Source organism: Oncorhynchus kisutch, linkage group LG28 (genome assembly GCF_002021735.2).
Source record: "Oncorhynchus kisutch isolate 150728-3 linkage group LG28, Okis_V2, whole genome shotgun sequence".
NCBI classification, from domain to species: Eukaryota; Metazoa; Chordata; class Actinopteri; order Salmoniformes; family Salmonidae; genus Oncorhynchus; species Oncorhynchus kisutch.
This window is the reverse complement of record NC_034201.2, coordinates 35590623-35604643: the sequence shown is the minus strand read 5'-3', so window position 1 is coordinate 35604643 and position 14021 is coordinate 35590623. Positions and strand designations below refer to the sequence as shown.

Sequence of the window (14021 nt, the reverse complement as noted above, 5' to 3'; positions counted from 1 at the left end):
ATTACAGTTATTTTGACCGCGGAGGTTATTGGAATCGTGGTTTCGTGGTAGAAAGCGTTGTTGAAACCGTCAACGCTCCCATACCTGATAATGCACCCTCTAACTGGAGTGAGTGCTCCTGGTCAAACTTCAAAACCGAGTGGTCAGGGCTCTTAGCGTTGTGAACTTTTGATGCCTCAAAAGCTGTGCTTGCATTATTTCTGAGTTGTAAGATAGGCAAGCCAACGTGGGCTGCAGGGCCCAAGTAGGTAATGAAGGTGGGATACATGTTTGATAGAAACATTTGTTTGAATGGTAACAGCTATTCCATTCCTGTTTTAGTGAGTAGACCAAAGTAAGCTGAACGAAGCCTATGATAATAAGCTTGTGGGTGTTCGTTCCGAGCTTGTTTGACGATGTTAGCCATTTAGCTATCATGTCTGCGAGTCGCAAAACCACTGAATTCTAATTTCAAAGCTATGGCAAGTTTAGCGTAGTCATTTAGCACGTGTTGAATGAACCCCGTCACGTGTCTATTTGATGTTTGCTTCAACAGGTAAACTCTGTCAGAACCCGTAGCATCCGGTTAGCCATCCAATGCTCAGTATCATTTGGCTGACTTGGAACAGCATCAAAGGTGGGGAAATTCTTGACCAGTTTGTCAAGGTATTCTGCGGTTGGCTTCCTCCCGTGGGAAAATTGGGGCCGAAAGGCCAAGAGGGGAAGCCAAGCTTTGGCTTTGTTGGCAAAGAGGCACCATATTACTCAGTGCCGAATGGCCAAGAGGAGAAGACTGAGGGACACATGAGGGAGGCAGTTCCAGAGATAGCAGAATTTTTCCCTTTTCTGCATTTGTCATTGGTTTTCCGGTTCTCTCCACCTGTCCCCTTATGTCTACCATTACCTGCTCATGCTTCAGCTGTGCACTGCGGTATTGGACCGATGCCAATCTCGGATGGCAAGACATCAGGGCTAAACTGGAGAGAACATTTACGAGGCCCGAGCCCGATGTTTGATTTTGGAGAGCGTTGTTCGCCATGTCTGCTGTTTTTTCGCTAATGGCATAATTAGGGTTGGTATCGCTGCTGAGGTCAGAGATCAATCCTTTTATGGGTGGGGACTATCCCCTCTGATAGCTTGCACATTATTAGAACATTTGAAATGAAAAATGTTTTCCCATTTTTCCAAAGTTTGGTTTTGGGATATGCTAGAAGCTGCAAAGACAATTAAAAAAAATCAATTTATAGACGTTAATGAACCATCCATACTATACCAGTAATGTGGGAGTCGGGTGTGAATGAATTTGCAAAAGTAAATTTGATTAATTAATCAATGATAATAATTAATCATACCTGGATAGGCTATCTGGGAATTAAACTTTACTTAACCTGGGAAGTTGGTTCATCTCGGTTACTTATAACGTAATTACGTTCAAACCATTTCTCTGCGTTATTTTTTAGATGTTTTAACCAGAACGCACGGCAAACAACGAAATGCACCGTGTTCTACTCGCGTGGAAATGTGAGAAAGATAATTATTGCTCGTCAAGCTAATATTTACTCAATTTCAATTGGCTGGCTCTTTGTCCTTGCTTGAGAAATTAATAATGACTGAGCCTACCCGGTTCTGAAATGCGGGAGGCAGAAATTGCCCACATTTGGCCAAACGCTCTATTTCTCACATTTCTATAAGTAGCTGGATTGTATCCTAGCACTAGAAATGTATTGCTAATGTTACCCACTGGCTACGTCAGAAACCTAGGCTATTCTTATATAGCACAGGGAATTCAATAACACATTGAACTGGATTTTTACTAGTGACGTCTCACATTAACCCATTCGGCATACTTTTTGCTAGCATTATATTACCGGAGTGCATCATACATAAAAACAGATACGCCTGTGGCCTACCAACACTGGCTTAGCTCGGTAGGTGGACAGATCTATCCTCTAATTTCTAACCTTACTGGCTCTATGCCCTTGCTCTAGAAATTCATATTGACCGACAGAAATCATACAGTTTGGCCTGACGGAAGAGTCCCTAGTGGGCTAAGCCGATATGACAGCTTGGTGGACAACAGGAAGTGGGTGTGGACTGAGAAAGAAACTGGAAAGACCAAAGGGATCACTACACACAGTTGATAATTATATTCATTGAAATGCTAATCCTTTGCACATGAACGCTCACTCATTCGGGAATAATTGCAATGAATATATATTTACGCCCATGTGTCGTTGTGATCTTCTCTGTTGGCATCCGGTCCGTCTGGTGGAGAGTTCATTCGAGTCTCTCTCTCTCTTTCAGTTTCCCTGAAGATCAAAGTCTTTAGTGGTTAGGGTGGATACTTCAGAGTACCATCTCTTCTCATAGAATAGATGTTTCGGCGGTTGATCGGTATTCTTGTCCCAGGTTTACATCATTTCTAGCTGCAGACTAGTAATTAGTATCTATGATTTGCACTTATTCTGTAGGGATAAGCCGTGTAATTCTCCACGTGGTATGGTTTTATAATCGTAGTACTCAAACCTGTGCCACCTCAGTTTACATCGAGGTATGCGTGGTCTAAACTATTCACAATCACAGCTCACTCTGTGGGTTTGCTCAATCTAAAGAGGATTTTCTTAGGGCTTTATTTGTAAAAGTAGAAAAGGCGCCTGATCATGTCTATGCTCACATTAAAAGTTAAACATCGCATTACATCATTTCACAAATAGTTTCATCATTACTCATTCATTTTATACAAGAATTAGATGCAATCCCCATAATTGAGAAATGTACCCATTCAGAGACATATTTATGTGTGTTTCCTGTCCTCTCTGAGGTCACCAAATGAAACACACTCATCATAATGTCCCTTTAGTGTCCACGGACCATTCCCACCATCTCACAAGTGGACATATTGTTTTTTCCCATTTTGGGGATTTAGGAGTTCGGCCACGTGAAACACTTTGTTTACTCTGTGGTCTCTCTGCATGAAAAGGGGGAGAGTTTCCGCCAGGAATTTACGATCTGAGATAACAGAACCTGGGTGTAGGAGAGAGTGAGAGAGGGGGAACCCACAATCTATACCCAGAAAAAGCCACGTCATGACAACACCTTGCTATATTGTTAGCTAGCTAACTACAGCTACTGACACAGATTGTCATTTTGCTATGTTTTCGGGGAAGAACATTGTTTGCATCCATGAGCTAGCTAGCTTTTTCTATGACCAGCACTGTAGGTGCGCGAGACTTTACCTGTAACGGTCGTCGTATGAAGGAGAGGACCAAAGCGCAGCATGGTAAGTGTTCATCTTGATTTTTAATAAGAAACGTGAACACTGAAACAAAAACAATAAACGACAACGTGAAATAACTAAACCGAAACAGTACCGTGTGGAACAAACACTGACACGGAAAACAAACACCCACAACTCAAAAGTGAAACCAGGCTACCTAAGTGTGATTCTCAATCAGGGACAATGATTGACAGCTGCCACTGATTGAGAACCATACCAGGCCGAACACAGCAATCCCAAATCATAGAAAAACGAACATAGACAACCCACCCAACTCACGCCCAACAAAGACATAACAAAAGAACTAAGGTCAGAACTCGTATCGATGAATCGTTGTGACATAAAATACGAGTGATAGTGTAATCAATGTGTAATAACTATGTAAAAAAGTATGAACGCGTTAAATTATTATGTAACGTGCAGTCATATTCAGGTCCTGATTGGTCAACAAGCTAATTTGACACGTCAAATAGTGTCATTTGACTTGTATCTGTTTTTCCCATGCAAAGCCCAAAACGGCATTCCATAGAAATCCTGATTGAGAATGAAACAACAGAACAAATGAACGACGAAACAGCACAGCAAGTAAGTGAAAAAAACAGGTTTTGATGATGTTTTAGTGGTAATGTGGACATACGTAAATGCCAACAATATAACTTTTTGGTCAGTGTGGTGTGTGTATGTGTATGTGTAACCTTTTTTTAACTAGGCAAGTCAGTTAAGAACAAATTCTTATTTACAATTGACGACCTACTCTGGCCAAATCCGGATGACTCTGGGCCAATTATGCGCCAGCCTATGGGACACCCAATCACGGCCAGATGTGATACAGCCTGGATTCGAACCAGGGACATTAGTGACGCCTCTTGCACTGAGATGCTCTGTCCATGTGTGTGTGTTAACTATTTAACTGTATTAGAATGCTTAAAAGGCTGCTAAAATGTTAAACATCGGTTTATCGTTATCGTTTTTTTCTGGACGGGAAAATATCGGATATTGGTATCGGCCAAAAATGTCACATCGGTGCATCATATTAGTTTTGACTTAAATTTGCTTGAAAATCTATGGCAAGACCTGAAAATGGTTGTCAAGCAATGATCAACAACCAACTTGACAGAACTTGAAGAATTCTGAAAAGAATAATAACCAAATATTGTACAATCCAGGTGTACAAAGACCTTCGAAACGTACCAAGAAATCTCACATGTGCATTCACTGCCAATGGTGATTCTAATATGTATTGTCCCAGGGCATGTACATGAGATATTGTCTATAAATTAGCAAATGTTTTCACTTTGTCATTGTGGGCTATTGTGTGTAGATGGGTGAGAATTGGTTCTCCATCTCCATTTTGAATTCAGGCTGTAACACTAAAATGTGGAATAAGTCAGGGGTATGAATACTTTCTGAAGGCACTATCTGGCTAAATCATTAGAAAAAAATTATTGCATCTATATTTTCTTTAAAGCAGATTTTTGGTTTGTAAGTGAATGTCAAAGTGACGGACATTTGTGGCCTTTTCTGATTTGGGAAAAAGTCTGTCCTCCACCCTCTCTCCTCCATGACCAGGAACCCGATAAATGGTCGAGGAGATGTCAATTTGTTAACAGGCGAACAGAAGAGTGTCCTCCCCTCCTCGATAGCCACTTTTCATAGAGGATAAACATGCAAGTCCTTTGTGGAAGAGCTTTAGTTTTTTCTGAGGAGAAAAACATGCACACGTTGAAAAACATATAATTTTATCTGTAAAATGTCTGGCACAACTAACTTAATATGTTTTTATCACTTTACACATTTATTTTGGGATCCACCCCTGTAAACGTCATTCATGCGACATGCGACTGGAGAAGTAGAGTAATTTCATACAAGCATATCTTCGTCCACATTACAACACCTCGCTGCCACTCCACGATTACTTTTGGCCTTTTTAAAAAGGAGGCGAGAGAGGACGGAGGACAGGACACAGGATTTTAGCAAATTCAACTGCAAAAAGGCCTGTGTACCAAACCACCACCATTCTCAATGTGTTCCTCCCTCTGAGGTCCTACCGTAGTAGTGTTGTCGTGTTTGGGAGTCTAGACACTACAGCTTGCCGGCATCCTTGAACTTGCTGAGCAGGCCTTGGTCAACCCGCAGAGGGAAGGAGAGGGAGCGACTGTGATAGTACTGGGAGTCTGCCTGGAGGTTCTGGATCAAGTCCGAAAGCAGGTGGGCATGCTCCACCCCACAGCCCGGGGCCTTGTAGCTCAGGGCGGTGAAGTGGATGTGGAAGTGGTAGTAGGAACAGCTGGTAGTGGAGGTGCACCTTCAGCTTACTGGCTGCCAAATAAACAGTCAGTAGTCCTAGGAAAAGTAAGTCCCATCCCTCTAACAATCGCAATACGCTCAACAAGCAAGGTATAAATATATCCTATAAATCACATTGGCTACGGATGCCTGTCTGCATCAAACTTTAAACATTTCATCAACTATTAACTTAGTTCCGCCTGAAGCTTGAGCTAGTGAACTTGCAACATTGTATAAAATATTCTGGGCTCTCAGAGTTTCCTGCGCCGGTGAGCTTGGGACAGACACAGCTGTAGGCTATTTGCGCAAGGGATAAGAAACAGTGCTTGATTTGGGCAGGAGTTCACCAGAGCTGAGTACCGGCACCTCAAATTTTCTACTGCTTGAGCTCTTGTTCCTCCTATAGAATATTAGCTCAAAGGTAATGTGGAGCTCCTGCACCTACATATGAACAGTACCAGCACCCAAAATGAGTACCGGAACCTATTTCAGTCCAAGTCAAGCACTGATAAGTAATCAGGTAGGCCTATGTTATGACGTTTCCACTGGATCAGAACATTACATTTTCACCTTTCATGCTGAGTGGTTATCGAGTGGTTATGGAAAGGGAGAGGTGGAAAGATTTTTCAAATACATTGAGGAACTATTGTAATTCTAAATAATGTTAAAACATACTTTGTTTGCTTGCTGTTTGAGGTGAAGAAAACATTACTTTGAGAAGCTCCACAGGTCATTAGTGGTGGTATGTTAAGCCAATCAGAAATACTATCAGATCCCCAAATGGGATCTGATATATGCCTCCATTTGCCTACAGGCCAGGTAGCCTATAGGCCTACCTCTATGCTTGCGCGTTCTTACTCAACATTGACAGGAGCGCTCCAAACAAAAGACAATGACTAATCGACAAAACATAAAGTTGAGTGAGCTAGGACGAAAATAGTTAATATAACTATTTGTTCAGCACTTTTGAAATGTACAGCGACAGAATTCAGAAAAAGGGGCCAGTCTTACAGTATTCTCCCTGTACACCAAGTCAGAACCGCAAGATAAATAAAGGGGGCATATAGGCAGACAATGAAAGCTCTTTCAATATTCAATGATTACATTTCTACATGGGCACCACTAAGTCAGAACAGTAGGTTAAGTTATGAGGGTGAAAGGACCACATTATTAGGGTGAGGCACGTAGGCTACTAACAGCTAACTACACAACATACACTTAGTATCACTTTCTTAGCTACAGTATGCATATCTCCCTGTCATATTACATCGTTTATGCAGCAGCATACAATATTTGTTTTGACTCACCTTGTTGTGCTGTCCTCACTTGAAAAGAAAGGTGGTGCGGCCGTCCTTCTTGAGGGCAAATGCTGGCATCAAAGAGACCCTTAAACCTAAATTTGGACCACACATCCACTCCACTGAATAGCAGGCTAGTGATTGCTTTTCTACGTATGCAGTTAGCCAATGATTCCTTCCAAATCACTCATTTTTGAATTTGCCATTTCCAAATAGTTGTGCAATATTTATGTCCAATGAGCACCAATACGTTTTTTCTATAATTTCTCTTCACATGACAAGGATTTAAAAGGATTTGCCAGTAGATTGTGGACTTGATTCATGATGATGACTGCTAGTCTATCTTGCTAGCTAAGATTTTGAAAGTATGATGTTGACATCAGTCCAATCAAAGCTACGGTAGATATAATGTGATTTGACGTCATTTTATCTGCGACCTTGAGCCTTCTTGGATGGGCACTTTGAATGTAACTCTATGGTAGCACCCAAGGGGCTTGGAATTGTTGTCCCCATGAGTGACATAACACTGAGTCAATCACGGCGCAACTAGAGATCATTACCAACCCCGACACTCTGTATATTCCCGCTGGCTGACTCAGCACCACAGAAAGCAATGAGCTTGGCTAACACACCTGCATGTTGGAGGTGCCTTACTCAAGAAAGCAAAAAAAGAGACCATTTTCGTATGCGGCAAAGCTGTCATAAAGGCAAATGGTGGCAACTTTGAAGAATCTCAATTATAAAATATATATTTATTTGTTTAACACTTTTTTTGTTGCTACATGATTCCATATGTGTTATTTCATAGTGTTAATGTCTTCACTATTTATTCTACAATGTGGAAAATAGTACAAATAAAGAAAAACCTTGGAATGAGTGGGTGTGTCCAAACATTTGACTGGTACTGTATATATTTGTTTCTGCTCGACTAAATCAATTTGAGTCGACTAACAGCATAACAACCAAACAATCTACTAGTCGACTAATTGGGGTTAGCCTTATTATTTACGCAAAGAAAGATTCTACAAGAGAACATTGTGAGAGCTATTGATTTTATGGTCCTGCCAACCGTCCTAAGCATATATATATATATATATTTTTTAAAACTTTATTTAACTAGGTAAGTCAGTTAATAAGAACAATGCTTTGCAGGTCCAATGCTTTGCGTTTCTGCTTCGGACGGCCTATGTTTAGATTGAAGATTAGTTGGGATTAATAGTGTCATTGACGTCACACGTGGCAGTTCGAATCGTACAGAACACCGTTTGGGATTGAATATTAGGCTATATCGTCCATTCACTGTCATTTCTACAGACAGTATGGCACAAAACCAATACAACAACAAAAAATACAAAAATAAAGCAAAATAGAATGAATGTTGTGTGGTACCCTAAATTAACACATAACTGTTGTACTTGTTGTTATTGCACTTAATAGCACCACCGCCAATTTCGCTAATAACTGCTGCTTTTTAGGAAGATTTTACTTGCAATAACTGTGATATGTAGTTGTTTTACCTACCTTATCTGAATGCACTGACTGTAAATCACTCTGGTATAAACTAAATGACCAAAATGGAAATGAATGTCACACTCCTGAAAATAACAAATGACCCGTATAAGAAGAAAGAAACACAAGAAACTATTGCTGTGTCTGTTGGATGTGAAACATTGACTAAACCGGAAATCACACAGAGGAGGAAACAGCACCAAGACCACACTTGACTCTCTGCAAAAAACAGCATTTTTGATAAGTTCTCTATCTTGCTAAATCACCCATTAAGGTCAGGGGTTGAGCTTTCCAAAATAATTTTCATACCATTGATTGAAATATGGTCATTACTGTGGATCTGTAGTTGTTCCACTCACAAGGTAGTGAAACTCTCACATGGTAGTGAATTTGAGCCTTATTAGCCTTGTTATTTACGCAAAGAAAGATTATACAAGAGAACATTGTGAGAGCTATTGATTTTATGGTCCTGCCAACCGTCCTAAGCATATATATATATATTTTTCACTTTATTTAACTAGGTAAGTCAGTTAATAAGAACAATGCTTTGCGGGTCCAATGCTTTGCGGTTCTGCTTCGGACGGCCTATGTTAAGATTGAAGATTAGTTGGGATTAATAGTGTCATTGACGTCACACGTGGCAGTTCGTTTCGTACAGAACACCGTTTGGGATTGAATATTAGGCTATATCGTCCATTCACTGTAATTTCTACAGACAGTATGGCACAAAACCAATACAACAACAAAATATACAAAAATAAAGCAAAATAGAATGAATGTTGTGTGGTACCCTAAATTAACACATAACTGTTGTACTTGTTGTTATTGCACTTAATAGCACCACCGCCAATTTCGCTAATAACTGCTGCTTTTTAGGAAGATTTTACTTGCAATAACTGTGATATGTAGTTGTTTTACCTACCTTATCTGAATGCACTGACTGTAAATCACTCTGGTATAAACTAAATGACCAAAATGGAAATGAATGTCACACTCCTGAAAATAACAAATGACCCGTATAAGAAGAAAGAAACACAAGAAACTATTGCTGTGTCTGTTGGATGTGAAACATTGACTAAACCGGAAATCACACAGAGGAGGAAACAGCACCAAGACCACACTTGACTCTCGGTAAAAAACAGCATTTTGATAAGTTCTCTATCTCGCTAAATCACCCATTAAGGTCAGGGGTTGAGCTTTCCAAAATAATTTTCATACCATTGATTGAAATATGGTCATTACTGTGGATCTGTAGTTGTTCCACTCACAAGGTAGTGAAACTCTCACATGGTAGTGAATTTGAGAGTGGTTACATTACATACATCCTTTCCCAGCCCCACCACTCAGCTTTCTACCAAACAGAAAACATTGGTTAACTGCTTGCGATGGTGACAGAGGTGGTAAGAGATGCCAAAGCAAATTCCAGGTAAATATATAGTCCCAGCCCACTCATCTGAAAGTGGCACATCCTACGTTGTTTGTGACACATTTGTAAACCCCAATCTTAATGGTGTCTGTAGGCTGAAGTACCAATGCAATTTGAAATATATTTGAGAGTACTCACGTACACACACACACACAGACATGTCTAAATTAGAGTAATGGTGAAGCAATTCAAGGTTGCAGTGGGAAAGATGTGCTACCATTGGCTGTATAATACACCAATTGCCATTATACAAACTCACCACTCATTGCCCAGACCAGCACAATCTTAGCAGGATCTACATCATCATTATGAAACTTTTCCAGACATTACTGTGTAACCAATAGACCTGCCCCAACAGGGCGGAAACAGACCATTTTAGTGAACAATGCTTTCATTTTAGTGAACAATGCTTTTTTTCAGAACCCGGCATCAAGCACATGGCTCCCCACTGGAAAACGGGGTTCATTTCCTGTCTCCACCCTTCCTCCTGTGTCTCCCTCATTTCTATTTCCCCATATGTGTCCATTAACAAAGCCTGATAAAAATACCTTAAAGTAGAGTGGATATTCCACTCTTTTTAAAAAGCAAAGGTCACTTAAAGGTAAAGTAAAAGACGCAACAACTAAACTTAAGAACAGGAAGCATATAAATAACGCACATAGAACAGATCTACCTCTTCTTAGACTTGCTTTCAATGAGAACGACAGATCTATAACTAAACATTTCTATGTGAAATTGATCAGGTTGATTGTGTTTCACAGAGAAGACAAACACTGCACCTTGAATTTGTATCTCTACATCAGATAAGCATTTTGAAATAGTAGCCTGTAGTCACTCCCTATCAGTTTCTTGAGAAGCACCTGCATCAAGGATAAGATGACTTCAATGTGACTGTTCACAAACAGCCTAAAAAATGTTGTCACTTATTTGACTGAAATTCACCCCAGTTGACGAGTCAGAATTGCTCAGTCTCACTTTATGTGATTAGTCACATTTCTACATTCATAACATCTTTAGGATTATGAAACAATGTGATTCCTCGGGATATATCAAATGTTATGGTGTTTATTATTGTTTTGAAAAATTAAGCACATTAAAAGGGGTCTTCTATTGAGGTCTTTTTCACACGAAAGGTTAAGGTTAGGATTGAGGGAGGGGAAGCTGATCCTAGAGCTGTACCTAGGGAAACTTCACATCGGGAACCAATAGCAGCAGACCCAATGCCTTTCAGAGGACTGTAGCAGTGAAATCCTGGATGAAGATCCATAAAATGTTTGCGGCATGGAACTAGCCCATTGTGACGGAGCACACATCAACAAGATTAGGCTTTAAGGCCTGCTCTGTGATCACTTATTTTGATCAAGGCCCAGTGCACTAATTTATAGGGAATAGGCCATTTGGGACAGAGTTGATGTATTTTCAAAAGAAAATGAATACAATACAATGTAGCAAAAGTAACCTCTTTAGCGTCTATCTGGCTGCTATAGGCCTACACACCATATTTAATGTTTCCTCTATTCTACTTGCCATGTAATTATCTGGTGCTATTACTACTATAAAACACCCAATCAACATGGTTCTGTGTCTTGATAGTCTGTAATGGGTTGGTGTGTTTGCAATGAATCACACTATTCTTCACCATCCCTTCTTCTCATATTGTTTGAGAACTTTAAGTCCCCAGTTGAAATTAGATTATTTATTATGAATAGATAGTTATATGGCATTATCATATTCCTTAATCCAAACATCATCCCTATAAATTAGTGTAGGCTACATTAGTTCAAATGTAATGCTGCAATGTTGGTAGCCTAATAAAACTGCATGAATTCAATAAATTATACACAAAAAACACATTATTCAGTGATGCCATGTGTTTTTGCAACTCGCATTGTTATTCATGCCAAAGATACAGAATTTTACCAACAGTCCACAACTTGTTACATTTAATAAACATGTATTATTACTAAGGAATGTCTTACCATAAATAGATTTATAAAATAGTAAATACATTTAGAAAACCGAAGAAAAGCCGAGAACTTACCCTGTAGAACCACAAATATTGTTCCCTGTAGCTGTCAGCTGAAGGTAGGTCTATACAGTGGATAAATGCATACAAAACTGAGGGATGGTGGCTATGCGTCTCACTATTCTTTAGGGTCAAATATGACACAATTCAGAAAGATAACAATATTTGAAGACGATGTTTTCAAAAGTACACCATTTGAAACGCTGTTGTCAAGAAACAACTGCTCTTCCGCACGATATTGGACAAATACCCGATGACTTCTAGGCTACACTTAAACGCATGCGCCATGCACTGAAAATTTGTCACTACAGAAGAATCTTTCGGTTTTTACCAACTGTACAATGAGAATGGCGCTGACGGAGATGGCTGCCATTTTACGATCCCATAACTAATTGTGCTATTGTGTATGTTTTTTCGCGTTATTTGAAACGTATTTTGTATGTGTCTTATGACCGAAAATAGCTTCTAGATATCAGGACAGAGATTACTCACCCCGTACTGGAGAGTCGGGCGGGAAGGATTTACTTTAGACGCCCGAAAATGCCCTCATCCCCGTCACTCGCAGGAGAAAGAGACGGAGGTATCAGGGACGAGGGTCCGGGTGCCTTGTAAGGATCCGACGCGAGAGCGAAATCTACCTTTACCATCCAGCATACCACCCTGCATACCACTGCTGGCTTGCTTCTGAAGCTAATCAGGGTTGGTCCTGGTCAGTCCCTGGATGGGGGACCAGATGCTGCTGGAAGTGGTGTAGGAGGCACTCTTTCTTCTGGTCTAAAAAATATCCCAAAGCCCCAGGGCAGTGATTGGGGACATTGTCCTGTGTAGGGTAAGGTCTTTCAGATGGGATGTTAAATGGGTGTCCTGACTCTCTGAGGACATTAAAGATCCCATGGCACTTATCATAAGGGTGTTAACCCTGGTGACCTGGCTAAATTCCCAATCTGTCCCTCAAACCATTATGGTCACTTAATAATCCCCCATTTACAATTGGCTCATTCATCCCCTGTAACTATTCCCTAGGTCGTTGCTGTAAATGAGAATGTGTTCTCAAGTCAATTTACCTGGTAAAATAATGGATAAATAAATCAAATAAAATATTAGCCAATGTACAATCAATCAATAATAAAATAGACTAACTATGACAACGTCAACGTCCACTACAGTTGAAAAGTTTGGGGTCACTTAGAAATGTCCTTATTTTTTAAAGAAAAGCACATTTTTTGTCCATTAAAATAACTTCAAATTGATCAGAAACACAGTGTAGACATTGTAAATGACTATTGTAGCTGGAAACGGCAGATTTTTTATGGAATATTGTTAGGGTTGCGTCAATTCGAATCTCGTATCAGGATAAATATGACATTGAGTCACCGATTGTATACTATGTATTTTTTACAGAGTACCACTCTCCATATTGTTTGAGTGGCTGCGTTAGTTTTGACATAAATCTGCTTGAAAATCTATGGCAAGACTTAAAATGGTTGTCAAGCAATGATCAACAACCAACTTGACAGAGCTTGAAGAATTCTGAAAAGAATAATAGGCAAATATTGTACGATCCAGGTGTGCAAAGCCCTTCGAAACGTACCAAGAAAGCTCACACCTGCAATTGCTGCCAAAGGTGATTCTAACATGTATTGTCTCAGGGTATGTGAATGAGATATCTGTATTTCATTTTCAATAAATTAGCAAAAATGTTTTTATTTTTTTATATATTTTTTTACATATTTTCACTTTGTCATTATGGGCTATTGTGTGTAGATGGGTGAGAATTGTTTATCTCCATTTTGAATTCAGGCTGTAACAACAAAATGTGGAATAAGTCAAGGGGTATGAATACTTTTTGAAGGCACCGTATGTTTAGTATCTGGCAAAATTATTATGAAAAAAAATGTGCATCAATATTTTCTCTAAAACTGATTTTTGGTTTGTAAGTGAATTTCAAAGTGGCAGACATTTGTGGCCTTGTTTCATTTGGGGAAAAGTCCGTCCTCCACCCTCTCTTCTCCGTGACCTGGATGTCGAGGAGATGTCAATCCGTTAATAGGCGAACGGAAGAGTGTCCTCCCTTCATCGATAGCCACCTTTCATTGAGGATAAACATGCAGGTCCTTCGTGGAAGAGTTTTGAAATCTCCCAAACCCCCTTTGAATCAGCTTTAGTTTTTTCTGGGGAGAAAAACATGCCTCCTTGAGCTGGATGAGCAGGCCTTGGTCA

General features: G+C 39.9%; 1 protein-coding gene across 11 annotated transcripts in view; it reads right to left on the bottom strand.

Annotated features, from left to right (window-relative positions):
- The window catches only part of LOC109872464 (CMP-N-acetylneuraminate-beta-galactosamide-alpha-2,3-sialyltransferase 4), a 44704-nt gene extending 32196 nt beyond the window's left edge, over positions 1-12508 (bottom strand). For 2 of the 11 annotated variants that reach the window (XM_031807488.1, XM_031807486.1), the window contains exon 1: positions 11817-12055. The gene's annotated coding sequence lies outside the window, so the exon portion shown is untranslated. Of the gene's footprint in view, positions 1-6849; positions 6936-8361; positions 11776-11816; positions 12111-12293 lie in introns of those variants that run through there. The other 9 variants (XM_020463682.2, XM_031807484.1, XM_031807479.1 and 6 more) reach the window with 9 other exon arrangements.
- Positions 12509-14021: the final 1513 nt, after the last annotated feature.